Genomic DNA, 6,286 nt, shown 5'->3' on the forward strand with positions numbered 1-6,286 from the left:
CAACATTGTAAGTCAGCTATATCTAATAAAATTAAATTAAAAAAAGAAATCTTCATTTTGTCAGAGGTTTTTGAATAGATATGTATGTGACATGTGTGTATCATAATATATATATATATATATTTATCATAAAACATTTTCTTGAGACAAATATAAAGATGTCAATTTATCTATTACATTATTAATTGCTTGAAGAGAAAATCAGTTGCCTGCAATATTTGTTAAATGATACCTTCAGTAAAAACATGTAGAATGATGCCTTTACCTACCAGATAATACCTTTTGATAAAGTCTTAATCCTGAAAATGCTAGTTTCTCCTTATAATTTTCATTTGAAAAGATGGAAATCATTACTTGTAAATACGAAAAATGTGAAAATATTCAGTATATTATCTTCGTTGTTTTTTCCATTCAAAGCATAAGAGCAGATCATAGCTACATAATCTACCACTTGTTCTATGTATTTGTTATTTTTTATTTGCCAAGCCTCAGAGACAGTTAACCTTCAACTAGTCCTGCTCGTCTCTGTTAGCAATGGAGAAAGTGCAGAAGCATTGCCAAATTTGGGTGGCTGTGGAGATGAAAGTACAGTGAAGCAGAAACCAAGATGGCTGGTTAGCATGACAGCTGAATTGAGACTATTTCCTTTGCATCTTGCTTTGCACTTCCTCCTGCCTCATTTGCCTTTGGTCAGCACATTTGCTTTGCCTGTTCTTTGCCAAGGTACTGTCATTGTTGGTGAAAATCAGTTGGAGGAGGAAGTGGTTACAGAGATGCTCAGGGCTCCCGTAGCGGCAGCTACCCATGATGCAGTCCTTTTACAGGTGAGTCAGCATTAGAGAATAAATGGGTTATTGTGTCTTGGCACCCATGGCACCCATCCTTAATCTGCCAAGTCAAATCTCACTGGGCAGTTATGGGATTCTCATAATACCCCTTAAGTCCTTTCTTTGGCAGGCATCCCACAGGTTTTGACATTTTGCATGACATAAAAGAAAAACAGGAAAAACGTAGGTACAATAGTAGGAATAATAGCAGATGAGCTATGCGAGTTAGTTTAGAAGATGAATGAGATGACCAAAACAGCAGTTGAGAAGTCCATTTGTAATAAAATGATCAAAAGCTGCAATCAATAGCCCTCTGAGTGATGTTGATACAAGCTTAATGTTAGTGAGCTAAGCCTTGGGTATTGAACTGATGCTTATGATGGTTCTCAAAGGACCATGGTGAGACTAGTCACAGTCTAGACAGTACTTATTAGTATCACACCACCATAGAGATGGAGCATGACTTGTATTCCAAATAAGAACAACCAGTGTTTGAAATATAATGCCGCTGGGATAGAGTAGAAGAGAAAGACTTGCCAGGATCCCAATAGGAGGTCAGGGATTTAGGTTGGTGGTAAACAGACTGATGATTCAGTGAGTTGGGAAAGGTTTTGCTGCAAAACAGAGGGTTTTTTTTCCCCCAAAAGTCTAAGAGGTAATTCTGCTGCATGAATAGGTTTAAAAACTATTGTTATATATTTACATGTCAACCTTATCTTTTTAAAAGCTTATTTAACACATGATATTGGAAATACTGGTTTTATTTTCTGGAAGATTATTGGGCAAAGCTCATGTGTATTTATCTCATTACAGTACTCTTGATCTAGTTCTTAGTGATCATAGAATACATTCTTTAAAAACTTGATTTTGATAAGAAGCTACAAAAACAGCAGTCCATCAATTATGTTTTGGTATCTAATAGGCATCATTACACTTTCAAAGCCAGCAGATCTCTAAGTGAGATGTTTAATTTATTGTCCCTATCTCCCTGAGCAGTGTTGTAGGGCTATGTAAGTAGTGAATCTCAAAGGAGAGTTCAGAGTAGATTTGGCTAGGAAATCAAGTAGTTGATTTTATTTATGCGCTATGTGAGCACAGTTTAAGGAGGACCATAATTGTTTGTTATGCTTATAGTGTCCTAATTTCAATTCACATAAAATTATACCAGACAGTAGCAATTTCCATTAATTGATGGTGAGATGCCTGTCCTGGGTCATTCTTCTCCCTTCCTTTCAACAAACATTTACTGAGTACATATTAAATATCAGGCATTTTGCTAGATACCAGATGCTACAGAGAAAATTACAAAAAAACAAAGTCCCTACCCTCAAGGAGCTTACCCTTGGGTGGAGAATGAGATACAGTGTAGGAGAGAGACAAGAAATCAGAAACTTTAAGACTGTGTGATAGCAGAGATGATATAAAGTTGCACAAAGTGCTGAGGGTGCCAGAAGCAGGTTGCTTCTGCCAGAGAAGAGGTATTTATTAAAGACGTTCAAAAGACCCCACCTGAATTATGATTGGAAGGAAGATGACGGGCTTATGATGCAAAGAAGGGAGATTAAAAACTACTTTCCAAGAAGGGATCCACAAGAGAAATCCTACTGTGTTCAGAAATCCAAGAGAGATTAATGTCGCTGAAGAGAAGAAGGAAAGATAGGTAGAGGAGATAGTGACAAGACTATAGAGAGAAACAGTGGTCAGATCCCAAAGGTCTTAGATTTTGTACTAAGAAATCACATTTTTCCTGAAGACCACAAACAGGGAAAAAATGAAAGATGTCAAGCAGAGAAGTAGCACTACAACAGATCGTATTCGACTTCCTCCCTTTCTTCCTCCCTTCTGCACTACATGATTCTGATAGCACACACCCCGCCTTAATTCGATGTACCATGGTGTTCCCTGATCAAAGTTATGATGTTATCTCTATTCGGAGACTGACATTCTGACTGAGGTACTATGTTTTGTGTAAGATAAAAGACAGAAGCTACAGGGCATTCCTATGCTTGGAAAAGCAGAAAAAGTCATGCTCTCTACACAACTGATCAAATGACAGAAGTGCTGCTAAGAAAGTGAAACCTGTGATTATAGCCATTATAAATGAATGCCCACCTATAAGGATGAAAAAGGACATAGAAAGCATCAAGGACGACTGTAGGGTTTGAGCTGAAAAGCAAAACTATGAGCCAAGTTCCAACATATTCAGTGAAAGTGGAGACGGAGCTACCAGTAGTTATATAGAAATAATAAAGATAGGATAGAGCTTTGCTACTGATAGCCTTAAAAATAATTTTTAGCAGAATTTAGTATGATTGTTTGGAAGCAGCAATGTAAGTCAAGAGGATTGTGAGATGTGAGAAAAACTGAGAAAAGACAGATTAAAAAAAGGAGTGTGGTATACTCATGAGAAGAGCCATGTTTTCTGTTATTTCTTTTTTTTTTTTTTTTTAAGGCCAAGAACTGCAGAGAATAATTTATGGAAAGAAAAGGTTATATATGTAAAATACTTGTCCTGGCATGAGAGTTTCAGAAGGCACAGTGGTAAAGTTTGGGGAGAGGCAGAAATTGGGTTAGGGAGGGAAAATGCAGTATATTAAAGTTGATTGGGGAACCATCTCACCTTGCGTAATGAGGAAAGGAGAGCAAGTACCAAGAGTTACATAAAAATTACACTTAAGGGAGTTCCCATTGTGGCTCAGTGGTTAGCGAATCCAACTAGGAACCATGAGGTTGCGGGTTCGATCCCTGCCCTTGCTCAGTGGGTTAAGGATTCGGTGTTGCCGTGAGCAGTGGTGTAGGTTGCAGACGCGGCTCGGATCCTGCGTTGCTGTGGCTCTGGTGTAGGCTGGTGACTACAGCTCTGATTCAACCCCTAGACTGGGAACCTCCATATGCCGCAGGAGTAGCCCAAGAAATGGCAAAGAGACAGAAAAAAAAAAAAAAAAGAAATTGACCAGGACATATAAATAACTAGAAAGTGTTTATATCATGTGTTGATCTTGTACAAATTTGATACTATAAAATTTGAGCCAATAAAAAATCCATCTTCTTATGGGCGGGTCTACAGAGCAAATTAAAAATGGAATTGTGTCCTTAATAGTCTTAAAAGAGATGGATGGTTCTAGGGCAGCTTTGTTTCTGGAGAGGACTCACCTCCAGGCATGGAGTAGAAATGCTGCTATGGAATCCTCTTTATACTGAGACTGTGCTGATACCTACTTTGACTTGTTCATTTTTCCCTTTTGAAGAAGTTGAATCTGGGGATCCATGCAGGTAGCAGATAGCAGATTGCTTCTGAAACACTGGATTCTATTTAACTAAATAGTAACATCATTATTGCTAAAAGCTTTTGTGTACATACATGGTGAGAGTCTTGATAGTATAAGAATAACTGCCATGCACTGGACACTACTATACTTGGACTGCATATAGTGTTTACAAGATGATTTCACTCAATCCTAACAAAACTGTGGGGGTGGATGTGGTTATGCCCATTTTATTTGATAAGGGTCAATGGAAGATGAAGTAACTTGCCCACGTTCTCACAGTTGAGTCAGAGCTGAAAATTTTCCAGTCCATGTTGTCTTTGTAGAATTACCAACAAATCCATGAGAAGTTTTTTGTATCTTGTAGGCACTTATACTACATATTTTTAATAACTCAGGATCAATAATGTACAGAGGTTATTGCTATTCAGCTTTTACCCTGGACACATATACCTAAAATTTTACTAAACTAATATTTTAATTTTACTGTGTATTAATTAACCTTCATGTAGTTAAAGGGTGTGGCCTGGTTTATAAGATATGATCTGTGGTCTAAATAGCTAGGATTTACTGTGAACAAGGTTAATTACCTTAATAATCAGCTTTTTCCTATTTAAATAGTACACATATGTTAAAGTCTTTGTTAACTGCAACATTATACTTAGTGTTGAAACAGAATGTGAATGGTGTAAGTAAAATAGATTATCTTTCATGTCAGTTTTCATGGGTGTTCAATCTCTTTTTAATTTAATTATGGTCCCAGCAGAATAGCATGAAGTCAATCTGAAATTTTCCTTAAGGTCAAGATTTTATCTGGGACATTAAAATGCCTCAAGTTTCAACTTGGCTTTTCTATTAACTTGGTATCAAAGGCCTTGAAATAGTTCTCAATTTAACATTTTATTTCCTCTTTCATGATAAATACTTAATCATTTCTAATATAAGCAGAAAAGTAAAGGTGCTAATTGGCTTTTTTAGAATTAATTAGCTTTTTAATTCTCTTACATCTTCTCTGACTTTTTACAGGAGATCAGTTGCAATAAGATTATTCAGAATGCTTAAAATAAAGTTTTTTCCTGGCAAAGCAGCTTTTCCAGACAGCTTCCAAGATTGTTCAACTATCTATGATGTTTTCTCTCCATCTATCTTCATCTGGTTTCTTTATTGCTTCTACCAGTCTAAGGAAATTTTACTTCATAATCTCTGACAGAGTACTCATTCTTACAGAAGTCAGTACCATTTTTTTCTCAGACTATTATTATAAGACCTAACTTGTAAAAATACTGACGCAAAACGTAAATTTTCCAAGGAGTTCTTCAGTAATGTAATCTTGCTACAGTGTCTAATGAATTCCTTATACAGCCCCAATTCTATCAGCACCAGGCTCTAACCAACTGAGCTAAGCGGCCAGCTAATTGGGGCTAGAATTTAGCCCCAATTCTAAATTCAAACTCTCAGAGGTTACTATTGTTTTTAAACTACCTAAAATTGTTTTCTTTTATCAACATGGGTTTTCATTTCTCAATTCTTGGTTTTAAGTGTATCCTTTGCATTCCAAGGGTTTCCCATATAGCTCTCATGGACAACTAAGAATTTTCTGATAACTTGTGTTGAATCTTGTGTTGTTCTCTCATTTAAATGCAAAAATGAATATTATACCTTAGAGAATCTTGTTTGTATGACTTAAAATTATTTTTAAAAATCTGTTCGATCCCCATATTATGTTATTAATCCATTCCCATTTCTTACATCTGTTCTTTGCTCTCCCATTTTCTGCTCCTGAATTTCTAGTTCTAAATATCCTGCTTGGCTATATTCTTTAAAATAGACAAGCTAAATAATACATTACTTAAATCTTTTCTTTTTTATACTGATAAATAGAGAAAATAAATATATAGATATTTGAGAATAATATAACCACAACTATTATTTAAATCTTAGCACTTCTTTAATGCACATATAAAGTAGTGGGGGAATGTTCTTGTCATAGATAAGAAATTAAGATTTTTTTTCCAGTTGCACAGAGAACCAAAGTCAAAGAGGGGGGACGTGAAAAAGTCTATCTCAGCCTAGGATCCTTTAGCTTCAAAAAATAATTGAACAAATACCATGGAATAGAATACACGTGCTTGAATATTTGCCCTATTGTCCTTTAACATTCACTGCAAAGTCACTTTAAGACCCCCTGGAGAT

This window comes from Sus scrofa, chromosome 8 (genome assembly GCF_054392235.1).
Source record: "Sus scrofa isolate SSC_HxYL_T2T_F1_AM1 chromosome 8, Sscrofa_HxYL_maternal_Yorkshire_Landrace_v2.0, whole genome shotgun sequence".
Classification (NCBI taxonomy): Eukaryota; Metazoa; Chordata; class Mammalia; order Artiodactyla; family Suidae; genus Sus; species Sus scrofa.